We start from the raw sequence: 14308 nt of genomic DNA, 5'->3' as shown, positions 1-14308 counted from the left end.
GCATGCGCAGTTCGTTCGGCGCCCACGCATATGTATGTGGATCTGCCCCAAAGACTGGAATTTCATTAAAGTTCATGTGTGTGTTAAGACAGTTGTCCCAATACTTTTGGTAATTAAGTGTATGTGCTCCTACTATGGAGGCTCTCAAAACTTATAGAGTTAGGACTGCAGATAATACTGGGGTGCCTTGTTTTCTTCTAAGATTGCCCTGTATTTGGCTCCCTCCATCTTCCCATCAACTATAACCAGTTCCCCTGTCCCTGCTGAAGAAAAGCATCCCCATGTTTTATGGTGGAGATTGTGTGTTCAGGGCAGGGGCGGACTGACAACTCATGGGGCCCCCAGGCAATAGAAGATTATGGGGCCCCTGGGCTTACAGATGGCCACCACGCCAGGAGGCAGTGCAGAGGCGGGGAAGCTAAAATCTCAGGATTTTCACATCGAAAGCATGTCGGTTTCGGACATATCAGGGACAGATGTAAAAAAAAAACACAGATTTTTACATTCTGTCCCTGGTTTTACTGAGCCTGGCAACCCTGATGGGGCCCCCTAGTGGCATGGGGCCCTCGGGCAGTGCTCGAGTGACTCAATGGTCAGTCCGCCCCTGGTTCAGGGTGATATGCAGGGTTCGTTTTCTGTCACACAAAGCGTTTTATTTTTAAACCAAAAGTTCAATTTTGGTCTCATCTGACCAGAGCACCTGTTTACTGTGTCCCCCACATACTTCTCACAAACTGCAAATGGGACTTCCTAGGCATTCTTTCAACAATGGCTTTCTTCTTGCCAATCTTCCATAAAGGCCAGATTTGTGGAGAGCACCACTAGTAGTTGTCCTGTGGACAAATTTCCCCACCTGAGCTGTGGATCTCTGTGGCTGCTTCTCTGATTAATGCTCTCCTTGCCCGGCCTGTCAGTTTAGGTGGACGGCCATGTCTTGGTAGGTTTACAGTTGTGCCATACTCTTTAGATTTTCGTATGATAGATTGAACAGTGCTCTGTGAGATGTTCAAAGCTTGGGATATTTGTTTATAACCTAACTCTGCTTTAAACTTTACACAACTTTCACAACTTTATCCCTGACCTGCTGTTTGTTCACTAAGGTTCTCTAACAAACTTCTGAAGGCTTCACAGAACAGCTGTAGTTATACTGACACACAGGTGGACTCTATTTACTAATTAGATGACTTCTGAAGGCAATTGGTTCCATTAGATTTTAGTTAGGGGTGTCAGAGTAAAGGGGGATGAATACAAATGCACGCCACACTTTTCAGATATTTATTTGTAAAAAATGTTGAAAACCATTTATAATTTTCCTTTCACTTCACAATTATGTGCCACTTTGTGTTGGTCTATCACATAAAATCCCAATAAAATACATTTATGTTTTTGGTTGTAACATGACAAAATGTGGAAAATTTCAAGGGGTATACTTTTTTAAGGCACTGTATTTTCTCTAGGTAGGGAAAGGGGAAGGCCAATTCCTGGGGGGGGGGGGGGGGGGGGCACTTATCTTAAACATAGCTTCCATATGCTAAAATTCCCCCCTCCCTTGTAGACCCCCACTTCCACCAAGCCAGGGAGGAGGCAACAAAGCGTTTATCCTATCAATAAGGGGCAAGGCCTTCTAATATTGAGGGCATGGTATAGTTAAGGGGGGGAAGTATGCACCTTTCATTTCTGGCCAACCAGGCTGCATGCCTGGATAAAGGTCTAGTACGGGGATATCTAATTAGCGGACCTTCATCTGTTGCAGAACTACAATTACCATGAGGCATAGCAAGACTCTGACAGTCACAAGCATGGCACCCAGAGGCAGAGGCATGATGGGACTTGTAGTTTTGCAACAGCTGGAGGTCCACTAATTGCATATCCCTGGTCTAGTATATTTATTGCGGGGACCCCACATCAATTTTTGTGGTAAGTAGTAAATTTTTAAGAATCAAGACCAGACCCCTATCTAGGATAAGGGTATGGTATGGATACGTCATTTGTTTTTGTGCATGAGGCACCCCTTAAATATCCATACTAGACCCTTATCCAGACATGCAGACTATGTGGTCAGCAAAGAAAGGGGCAGCGAGCATGCACTCCCAACCTTCTGGAGTAGAAAAAAAGGTAAGCAGAAGAAGAATGCCTTGGAGTCCAACTCCAAAACCCATACCAGACCCTTATCCAGGCATGTAGCTTTACTGACCGGGAAATAGAAGGGCAGCAAAAAATGTACAATAAGTGCAGTGTGCTTTGACATTAATCTTCATTTCTTTGTTCTCTTCTTTCTATAGCTTATCTTCATTCTTATCTCTCTCTACCTCTTTCATATCTGTCTACTCTACTTGCATCAACACGAGAACAATGATACATCCTGCATTGTACAGAGACAAGGTAATTAATTCCAATACTAATGTTGTTTTTTTTCTCTTATGTATTACAATTTATCTATTGCCACTGATCATTTAGCTGTTTGCTGTATGACCAAGCCTTATATTACTAAACATTATATTGATTTATTTATAGAATTTATATAGCGCCAAGAATTTCTACAGCTCTTTACAAAATAAAGGGAGACAGAACAGTTGTAATACAAATCAATTCAGGAGGATTAGGAGGGCCATGCTCATAAGAATTTACAATCTGTAATGATTGGTACAATACATGTGTGCTAGGAATAGGTGTTGCTTTAAGGGCACATATAAAGGTTGTTACAAAAGTAGAATATTACCCATAGCGAATGATTAAATTTTTAAACATTTTCCCAGAAAATAAACAAAAGCAAGTGTTGACTAACCACCGTTGCACATTGTCTGCCTAAACTCATATGGGCTAGATTCACATAGATTTCGGCGGGCGTAGCGTATCTCAGATACACTACACCGCCGTAAGTTAGAGCAGCAGGTCCTGTATTCACAAAGAAGTTGCGCTCTAACTTACGGCGGCATAGTGTAACTGGGCCGGCGTAAGCCCGCCTAATTCAAAATAGGCTGGTTGGGGGCGTGTTCTATGCAAAATACTATTGACCCCACGTATTTGACGTTTCTAACGAACGGCGCATGCGCCATCCGTGGACGTATCCCAGCGCGCATGCTCCAAATTACGCCGCAAAGACTCATTGGTTTCGACGTGAACGTAACTTACGCCCAGCCCCATTCACGGACGACTTACGCAAACTACGTAAAACGTGAAAAATTTGACGCGGTTCCGATGTCCATACTTAACATTGGCTGCGCCATGTTTTTGGTGGTTTATCTTTATGCCTGAAAACGCATTATGTAAACGGCGTATCTTTACTGCGACGGCCGGGCGTACGTTCGTGAATAGGCGTATCTAGCTGATTTACATATTCAAGACGTAAATCAGCGTAAACGCTCCTAGTGGCCAGCGTAAATATGCAGTTAAGATACGACGGCGTAGGAGACTTACGCCGGCCGTATCTTAGTAACATTTAAGCGTATCTCAGTTTGAGCATACGCTTAAAGTTGCGACGTCGCGGATTCGGACTTACGACAGCGTATCTACTGGTAAGTCTTTATGAATCTGGCCCATAGTAACTGCATAGAAAAACCTGGGAAGATATTTATAAGGCAGTCAATGATTGATATAGGGATCGTTTGCCACTGTTTCTCTAAAAAAGGACTTTCTACATTTATAAAAAGTATTTTCAGGTTTCTTCACTTGCTTGTTTTCGGCGTCAAATCTTTTTTTGCCACCAATCATCCAAAATGTGGTATTCCTTTTCTTCAGTGGGAATTTTAAATGTAAGTAAAGGTTTAAGAGTCCAATTGGTTTTAAAGCTTATCTCCAAGATAACCCCCAAACTCCACTCAATTACCCCCCAACTCTCTTCTTGCTAAGTGATGGATTTGATTTTGAAAAGACCAAACCAAAAGACTTAAATTGCAGTCACATGACAGGTTGGTCCCCAGTTGTTCTTTCTTTCGGTCTACTCTGTGGGAGGGTCCTTCTTTCAGTGCCCTGATGATGTGGATATTTCCCATGGGCCATGTAGTGCTACCCCTGAAGGATCCGCCTGGTTAAAATAGGTCCCCTGTTCTTTGCCTCGACTTCCTCAAGGGCCTTAGCGCCTCTGACACACCAGATTGAGTATAAAAGCAAGTAAACACAGTGAAACATGGGAAATAATTCCTATCACTCGATATTTTTGCTATTTTGAAAGCAGGCACTTAAGCAGTTAGCAAAGATAAACTTAAGATATTATAAGGTAACATACTTCAGAATACAGAATGACAGTGGGGTGGGGGCTAAGCATAAATGGCATGAATGCATCAATGGCAACACCCAGATTTGCTTAAACAGTAGTAGTGCCCCCTAAAACGCAACAGTAAGAATTAATCAGACTTGATCTAACAATGCAGGAGATACAGTATACTGCCAGTGTGCACTAATTGTGGCTGTGGTAGACCTAAACCAACTGGGTAGGCACTGTCAGAACTGAGAGACATAAACAGTGAAGAGGAATGTGGGAGATTTGCAAGACTGATGATAGAGGCAGTGCTTAAAGTTGATCTTCTGCCGGCTAACTTTGGGGTACTTTACTTAAGAATCGGTGCACTTATGATAGTCTGCTAAACCTGCATGCAGTGTGATGGCAAAGGGGTGCAATACAGTTCAGTGAAAGGTGGAGTAGAAGTGGGTCAAAGATAGTAATCATGTGGTACAACTGTTGCTCAGAGTTGGTAATGGTGCGGTAGGAAATTAAGGGTAATGAGATACTGAATTGCTATAGGGGTGCAGGTTGGGTACTCTAATTATCCTGCTCTTAGCAGCTTCACAACTACTAACAGAACAGAGCACACCAGCTGCTCTCTCACCAACTCCTGGAGGTAGTAATAGGCTGTTGAGGTACAAGAGGCCCCTTTGGTCCTGTTCTGGTGCGGCTGCAATTCATATTGCTAGAGTGTTAACCAGGTGGACAGTGCTGCTGGATGTCTAAGGGACCTCACTGTCAACCTCAAGCTCTTTAGGGCTTGCTCTGTCTCCTGCTCACACAGGCAGGTTCTGTACACACGGACTCCTGCAGCGCCAAGAGTGGGCTTTTCCTGGGGTAGGAAATAAAAAGCTCATTGAAGCTCCTCCTGCTTATAGAGAGTTTATTGGGGGCCTGTAGTTCCAAGACTAGACTAGACTCACGAGTCAGTGACTGCAGTTTCAGACTAGACCTCCCAGGATTCCAGGTGCTCTGCATTGAAGTTTATGGGCTCGCTTGACTTGGATCTCCCCCTGCTGGTAGGAGGAGGGTCTTGAGTACAAGCTAAAGAAGTATCCTCTACTGACATTTACCTATAAGTCTTACCTATAAGTAGTGAAAATATCTCCTAAACATGTATTGTTTAGGAGATATTTTCATTACATCACTAGCTCATGCGCTCTGAAGGGAACGGCTATGGGTGCTATTCCTTCCGAGCCCTGTGCCGTGAATGGTGGCTTCCAGCCAATCACAGTACCGGAGCCCGCGATCATGGAAGAAACTCCGGGGAAAATGTCAGCCGTCTCAGTGGTGTTTGTTTTCATTTGTTTTTATTCAAAGTTTTTTAAGAAACACAGATATACTTTACATACATTTCCAAAAAACATACACAAAAAAGAATCACATTTAAAATACAAACAACATTACATATACATAAATAACAAGAATAATTACAATAACAACATTAACAACATGGGTCTATCCTATACCTCCTGATCTTTCATCTCTTTTTCCTTTTCCTTTCCCTTTATCTCATGTGGTTACCCCTCCCTTGCTTTGTCCTCTGACCCCCACCTTCCTCCCCGGAGAGAGAGAGGAAGCGAGAGGGAGAAGAGAGAGAGAAAAAAAGGGGGGGGGAGGGAACTAAACCCACCCCCCCTCCCCTGCTATATTATTAAAGTGCTCCGTGCACGTTTACCCCATGTCTTATCTTTTAAATATTCCCTGTGACTTCTAAGTGTTACTATTTTAGGGGGACAGAGAAATATCCCCCTTTACCTCAAAATCTCCTCGTAAAAAGAGGAAAAAAACAAAAAAACACCCCACCAAAGAAAGGGGAGGGGAGGGGACTAAGCCCTCCCTCCCTCACTATATTATTTAAAGTGTTTTGTGCACATTTTCCAATGTCTTATCCTTTAATTGTTTCTTATTTTAGGGGGGCATAAAAAATCCCCTTTTTGCCTCAAAATGTCCTCGTGGAAAAAAAAAACACCCCCCAAACCCCTCCCCCTGCCCCTTCCCCTTCTCCTCCTCTCCTCTCCCCCCCCCCCCCCCCGGGGAAGGGGGAACCCACTACTCCTGAGTTAAAATGGACAAGCCGAAATTCCCTGAGTATTATCTTCCCTACTCATGTAATCTACATAAACCAGGGATTGTCTAAACTCCGCCCAACCCCTCCAAGTCCCAACCTCTTCCTGGTTAGGTTCCCTATATTGGGATATTTCCTCCTCCATATTTCTTGTCCTTTCTACCTCCCTCAACCATTGCTGTATCGACAAGGCTTGCTTTTCCTTCCACCTTTTTGGGATCACTGTCTTCGCTCAGTGGTGTTTGGACGCTGTTGGAACAGCTTTGTTCTAAGGTAGGTATTTCATAATGAGTTAGTATGCGATACATACTAGCTCATTATGACTTGTCTTACAGGTTGTTTTTTTTTGCAAAGTTTACAACTCTTTAACAACACAAAAATAGAAAATAAGTAAATAAAGAGCAATGTCTGCTTCTCTATACCAGTGTTTTTCACCTTTTTTTTCAGTCAAGGCACCCTTTAAAAATGTGCACAATCTTGAGGCACCCTAATCTAAAATGTAAAAAAAACGAAACTAACAGTTTTACAAAGCATAGCAACATACACACACATAAGACATCCAATGTTATAGGTAATTTATTTTTCCAAATCAAGCACACCTTTGCACACTGGTACCCCTTCTCTCCCTTACTCAGCTAATATGACCCCAGTGCTGATGGAGAGGGGCAAACAAGGATGTTGTGCAGATGCTCAATGTCCTCCTTATCAAATGATGTATTTGGTTGTTAGAATGGTTGTACGGGTGCACAATGAAAACATGTGGCTTTGTATAACTAAATGCAATAAAGATCCACCAGTTGGCTTCTGTACAATTTTTGGGCATTTTACCAAGGCACCCCTATAGATACCTGAAGGCACCCTGGTTGAAAAAGGCTGCCCTATACTGTTGTAGCCCTGTACCTGGCTACAGCAGAAGAGTCCATCATGTGGGTCCTTAAAGGGCCATGAAGACTTTAATTGGCCATGTTATTTTACGATGTGAGAGTTCGGCAACAAGACTGGATGCAAATCTGTAGGCTTGGATGCAGTCTCCGATCACCAGTCACCCAAACTCTTAAGCCTTGTAAACACGACCGAGGAACTCGACGGGCGAAACACATCGAGGAGGTCGACAAGGCAAGTTTCTCCATTCCCGTTGAGGAAATAGAGTTTCTCGACAGTTTCCTCGGCGAAAATGTACAGACGACTGGTTTCCTCTGCAAAAAAACTATCTCCCAGCAAGTTTCTTTCTGGTTTTTGCCGAGAAACTCGGTCGTGTGTACGAGGCCTTAGGATTTTTTTTTTTTACAAAAAATGTGAATGGGGAGCAGCGGGTAGTGTGTAAGAGATTGGGTTTACTTTTTGCTTGAAGACGGGCTCTAAATGTTGGCTGCTTTCAGATGTGGAATTGATTAATAACTCACTACTGATTACTACAGAGGATCCGTTGCTTTTGACTACACTTGTTCATTGCTTCACACATTTGACCACATCTTCAACATCCTGCCAATAAGGCATTTAGCCCAAAATCCTTATTTGCATTCACCACCTTATCCCAGTAAGTTACTGTCCGGCACTGGGAGATGGTAAAACATTACAGTACAAGAATTTTGGCACTGAGATGATGATCCGCAACATTGGCCAGCTACACACTGTGCTGCCAAATTTTAAATCTGCTGTGAACAGCCGGACAAATGCTGACAAATGACGATGAATTTGTCAGTCAGCCTGCATCCGACCTGTCCGTAAAGCAACATCAACCCCTTATATCAGGAAATGTCTGCATTATCCATGCTGACGGTGACTGCATAACAGAGCCATTATGATGGGGTTAACAGCTTGTTCTAAATCTAATCTCTACGGATGTAGCTATATTTTTTCCCACTGTAATAGCAGTTTCTATAGACAACTGTATACGGTTTAAAATAGATTGATAGGGATTAGTGATAGAGGGAAATATCTGCTCTCACATGTACAGTATCAAGGCAGCTTAAAGGGGGATTTTCAATGTGTGGATCAAGTGAATAATTAATTGGCGGCTGGACATCTTATCAGGAATTACCTGCGAGATGACACAAAAGAGAAGGGTCTGGACTGACCCGCTGCAAGAAGGTCAGATGAAGAACAGATAAGGTTCTACCTTGACACTGAACTGGTACCCTACTGATTATGTTTACATGCATGACCGTTATTACGTCAGGTCTCAGCATCCATTGGTGCTACAGTTAACAACAAAAGTTGACATAGGAGGCACAACAACCTAATTACAGTAGCAAATTGTAAAATGTTTAATAGAGAGTAGCTTGCAAGAACTGGTGTAGTGTCTCAGCTTTTCATGAGCTTAAAGTGGTTCTAAAATCCGAAAGAATGCATTCTATGTATTAGGGTCAAAAAAAACTTCTTGGTGGAGTTCCCCCACCAGCCCCCCCCAATACTTATCTGAGTCCCAGCTCAATCCAGCGATGTGCATGAGAGCAGCAGCTCTCCCAGTTCTCTCTCCTTATTGGCTCACAAAGCAGTGGGAGCTATTGGGTCCTGCTGCTGTCAATCACAGGCAGTGAGCCAATGAGGAGAGAGTGGAGGCAGAGACGAACCACGCTTTCTGTGTGAATGGACAATATCTTGGGAGACGCTGCCCTCGTGCCCTCAAAACAAGAGGCTTGCTAGGGGGGAGGAGCCAGGACCACCAGCGGGGACCCAAAAAGAAGAGGATCAGGGCTGTTCTGTGCAAAAACCACAGAGAAGGTTAATATAACATGTTTGCTATTAAAAAGAAAAAAAAAACACTCTTTACAATCATTAAATTCAAGGCAGAAGCAAACAGTGAAAGGCCAGTTGACTTTTGATTAAAAAAATAGTCCTCTCTAGGTCAACTCAATGCATTCCATGGACTTTAAATTAGATGGAAGCCTAGTCATTAAATTCTCATTTAACCTTTAACATTTAATGTAATTTCAAAAGTTATTTTCCATCTTGTTTAATCTGCAGAGTTCAATAAAATAATACCTGGTGATCCTGAAATTAAGGTTCTTGTTCAGGCACTACTTGTTATAGGGTGAAAACTGTTTCCCAATTCTACTTCTGCATTGGCACCCTATTATATGCACCCATGGTGTAGGCTACAAGTGGATTTCGACAGACATTGCACACGCATGGTCCACTGTTTTCACTATCAGAAAGCTGGTCAAGAGCGATGATGTGCAGTCAGTGCTGGAACAAGTCAATGTAGACAGGAAGGGGCTGTAAAATATCAGTAGTACTTAGATGCAAAGAATATGAAAAAACAGAATGGAAAAACATAACATGACAATCGTTTATGATACACAGTGCTTTACAAACTAAGGGGCAGATCCACAGAGAGAGTACGCCGGCGTATCTATTGATACGCCGGCGTACTTTCAAAATTCCCGCGTCGTATCTTTGTTTTGAATCTTCAAAACAAAATACGACGGCATCTGGGTTAGATCCGACAGGCGTACGTCTTCGTACGCCTTCGGATCTTAGATGCAATTCTTCGGCATACACTAGGTGGCGTTCCCGTCGTAATCTGCGTCGAGTATGCAAATTAGCTATTTCCGACGATCCACGAATGTACGAGCGGTCGTCGCATTCTTTTACGTCGTTTCCGTTCGGCTTTTTCCGGCGTATAGTTAAAGCTGCTATCTGGTGGCGTACTCAATGTTAAGTATGGTCGTCGTTCCTGCGTATAATTTAGAACATTTTACGTCGTTTGCGTAAGTCGTCCGTGAATGGGGCTGGACGCCATTTACGTTCACGTCAAAAACAATGACGTCCCTGCGACGTCATTTGGAGCAATGCACCCTGGGAGTTTTGACGGACGGGGCATGTGCAGTTCGTTCGGCGCGGGGACGCGCTTCATTTAAATTAAACACGCCCCCTACTCGCCGCATTTGAATTCCGCGCCCTTACGCCGCGAGAGATACACTACACCACTGTTACTTACGGTGCAAATTCTTTCAGGATTCAAACCAAAGCCAGGTAAGTTACGGCGGCGTAGCGTATCTCAGATACGCTGTGCCGGTGCAGATCTTTGTTTATCTGCCCCTAAGGGTGCACTCATACTGGTAAACTGAATCATGCTCAAGTTTGATTGTCCCCCCTACCCTAAGGTGACCAGATTTTTTAAATAAAATCCGGGGACATATTTTTTTCTTACAAGTATTGATGACAATCAGTAACTCTCTGCCCGTCGCCGCCGCCCACCTCACAGCCTGTCAAATCTTACTCTCCGGGCCCCGGATACTACTGGGTGGGGAGCGGAGGAAGATCACTCCGCCAGGGAAGGCAAGGAGATAGACAGGCAGGCGGCTGGCCGGGACTTGAGCCAAGGCAGAACATGCGAGCAGAGCTGAATGGGCATGCACCCGAAAATGAAGAAATATTCCCTCTGCTCCGACCAGCACATGATCCTAGAAAGGGGCACAGATAATGACACAAAAAACACACCCCTAATTTAATAGGAGCGGCGAAGCGGGGGGTGTGTTATTCAGATTATTATTTTTTTTAATTCTGCACTGACTGTCTTTGAAATTGCCCCAGCCCCTGTTTAAATCCAATCCGAGGACAAAATTGGGGACAGACTTGGTCCGGGGACAGTGTCCACAATCTGGGGACTGTGCTTAGAAACCGGAGGATGTCTGGTCACCCTACCTTACCCACTCTCACACTGGGCTACTTCACTCACACTGGGCTATAAGCAAGTGTTCCAGGGCACACTTACATCATCACCTCTGCTAAGCAGACCACAACAACCTCTGCGTCTGCGCTCAGTGACCTATGTAGAGTTGTGTGCTCAGGCATGGTTTGTGCTCACACTAAAGTGAACTGTATAAGACACAAAAAAACATGTTGGGGATCACCTCGGCCAAGTGGTCCCAGGCCTGGTAATCTTAATCGTTCCTGGGCATGGTTCAAAGCACTCACACTACACAGACGAACTGGACCAGGTGGGTGTTCATTATGCTAGAACAGACATGCAGAACCCCATAGAATTCTATTAATGTTAGACCATTCACGTCTCAGCTACGGATAATGTCCCATGCTAATGAGCTTGTGTTGTTACCTGATTACCTGTATTGCAGAGATGCTCTTGTGATTTACCGTTATCTGTCTGTCACTTTATTCTCGTTTCCACTGCAAGACAATTTCTAGGCATTTCCCTTGGGTCTACACTCCAAGTTCACAGTCCACTTGTCACTAATAAATGTTGGATTTCATATTGTCTGCAACCAGTACTTGGTAAATTTATCTTCTGCCCAAAGAATGTTAAGGCCACAAGAATCATTAAGTGCCCCCATGGGATTGTGAACCCCTTGCACCCCTTTTAGTTTAACTTAAAGCCAGCAGCTACAAATACTGCAGCTGCTGACTTTTAAAAAATGGACACTTACCTGTCCAGCGCGCCCGCGATGTCGGCAGCCGAGCAATCGCCGCTATCCTCGGTGACGGAATCAGGAAGTGAAGCGTTGCAGCTTCACTGCCCGGTTCCCTACTGCGCATGTGTCAGTAGCTTGTCTAATCTAAACTTCATACTTAGCTGTTTGGCAAGAGAAAAGTCACTGATATGAGAACTCATTCTAGTTCTGCTAACAATGAGTTTCTTTAGGAGCAGCTGAAAAGTAATTATGCTAATGATGTGAAAAGGAGACTTTAGCTGTACCTGCTAGCTGGATATAAAACTGCATACTGTTAAAGTTCAATATTTCACATTTATCTCACATAACATTTTAACTTTCTTCATGTTTTTTTTTAAATCCTGACAATAAAAAAACTCCAAATATATGAAAAAAAGAAACGCTACACATTACCTGCCAATAATGTCATTGCTGCTCTTTGCACTATCCAGATAGACCAGAGAATATCCAGTCACAAACAGCTGGATGATGGCAGAGACATATAGATACTGTCTGCGTCCTCTATTGATTGCATTATGAAATGCTTTCAAAGTCCATGTTTCCTACAGCCAATAATATAGAGCAGTCCTCTCTGGGAAACAAAAACTTATATAAAAACGCTTGTTACATCACTCGAAGCACTTACAATGATATTGAAGTATTGCTATAATTCCACTGAGTCAGCACCGATCCAGACACTGTGACGTTTTGTTTGTATTGGTTACTTTTTAGAGGTATATGTATGGTAATATTATTCTGAAGATTGTGTACGTAAAATTTTAAAACATTTTCTATAGGTTGCTGCTACCACAGTGATAGACCAGGGGAAGACAACCCGGGAGACCTACCTGAACACCATGGAAGAGATCAACGATAACCAGGATACAGTGCACGTTTTTTTTTAGTTCAATTAATTTGTATTGCTTTTTCCCAGAATCAAAGTAAAAACAATGTAGTATAGACAGACGTAGCATTCATTGCTAAGTGTATGATACTCTAACATTTTATATTCCTGATATGTGTTTGTGGTACCATGTACTTGTATTAAAAGTATCTTGTTCTCCTTATATTGCTTCCTTTGTGCTAAATAACTGATGATATGCCAGTTCCGCTGCTTTCCTATTTCAAATTGACAGCGCTAGGCATTGAAACACATGCATCTTCTCAGTGTAGTCCATTTGATTCTTTGCATTATACAGTATTTGGGAGAACAGCCTACCTGTAGTCCAGTGGTCAGACTTGTGCTGGCACGCTCCCCGGGATAGTTAATAACTGGGAAGATCAATGTACTGCTGTTTCTCTGGCTTCTGCTGACATTCTCACCTCTCTACCTGCCTTATGCAGATAAGAACTATCACTTATGAAAAAAGAGAAAAGGCATTTACAATTTATAAAAATACAATTTATATAAATATATATCTATTTGCACTAATCTGTCTTACAAATTAATTAAAACCTACCCCAAATGGAACAGTTTGATACCTGCTGGTAAAGCACTTTGTTACTTTCATGACCGGCTCCCCACTGGCTCTATACCACCGACCAACAATTATGTGTACAAGTGGGCAGCAGGTTTTAATATTATGATAGAACTGGAAAAATTTGGAACATCGCTAAATCATGTTTTCAGAATGTTCTAGCCTTGGAAACTAATTATAAAGCTTTATACCAATCATATTTAGTACTTACTTGCCTTGCACATTTCATCCAAGGTTGCACAGGGAACTGTTTCCCGGGCTGCTTTAGAATCTAAAATCAGCGTACATATTTGGTGGACTTTCCTGATAGCTCAGTCTTTATGGAAGAAAATGTATTTTGTTAGCTCCTTTGATAGGCCCTCATATCTCCAGGCGTCCAGGTGAAAAACGAGATGGCCACTGGAAACATAAATTTAAATGTATATGTTAAAACTAGACTTCATTGGAAATCCTCCAATGAAAAGTTGACAGCTGAACTCTTTGATACGATGTCCAGATACAAAACAATCTGGGATCAGTTGGGTTTCACACTTCTTAATGGTGGATTTTCATTGTCGCCTAGTAGGTGTGTGGTGTTGGTATACTTTGCTCCCTCCCTGGGCCTGAAACAACTGACCTTGGCTCCAAGGCACTCCTTCTTTGCGTTTCCCTCCCTATTATTTTTTTTTTTTTGATGACACATTTGTCTGCTTAGGTTTATAATATTTCCAAGTTTTTGAGTCAGTTATGGGTTAGGTTCTCGCAATCACCCAGAATACTTATTCTTTTATTTATTAATAATTTCTACAACTTAGTGATCATGTTCCAAGGGCTGTAGATGTACTACTTTTTAGCAAGGATTTTTTTGACTTGGAAATTATTTCAAGGGTTTCTATATAGTAAAAAGCTTGTCAATTACTTCCATAAACAGTAAGGCATTTAATAAAGAAATTTCACTTGGGTTTGCAAGAATCGTCTTTTAATAATGAAGATGAGTCTTTGCAGGATGCTAACCAACTTAGCAAATGTGCCGAGTATAAAAAAGGCAGTTTTTTTATATATTCTCTTTTTACTTTTATGAATTCTTAAAAACAAATCCAAACAGTTACAAAGCAGATACACAAATTTGAGCTTCAGTTCATATTATTTCATATATATATATTCCCCC

Source organism: Rana temporaria, chromosome 7 (assembly GCF_905171775.1).
Source record: "Rana temporaria chromosome 7, aRanTem1.1, whole genome shotgun sequence".
Classification (NCBI taxonomy): Eukaryota; Metazoa; Chordata; class Amphibia; order Anura; family Ranidae; genus Rana; species Rana temporaria.
This window is presented reverse-complemented; position numbering follows the sequence as displayed.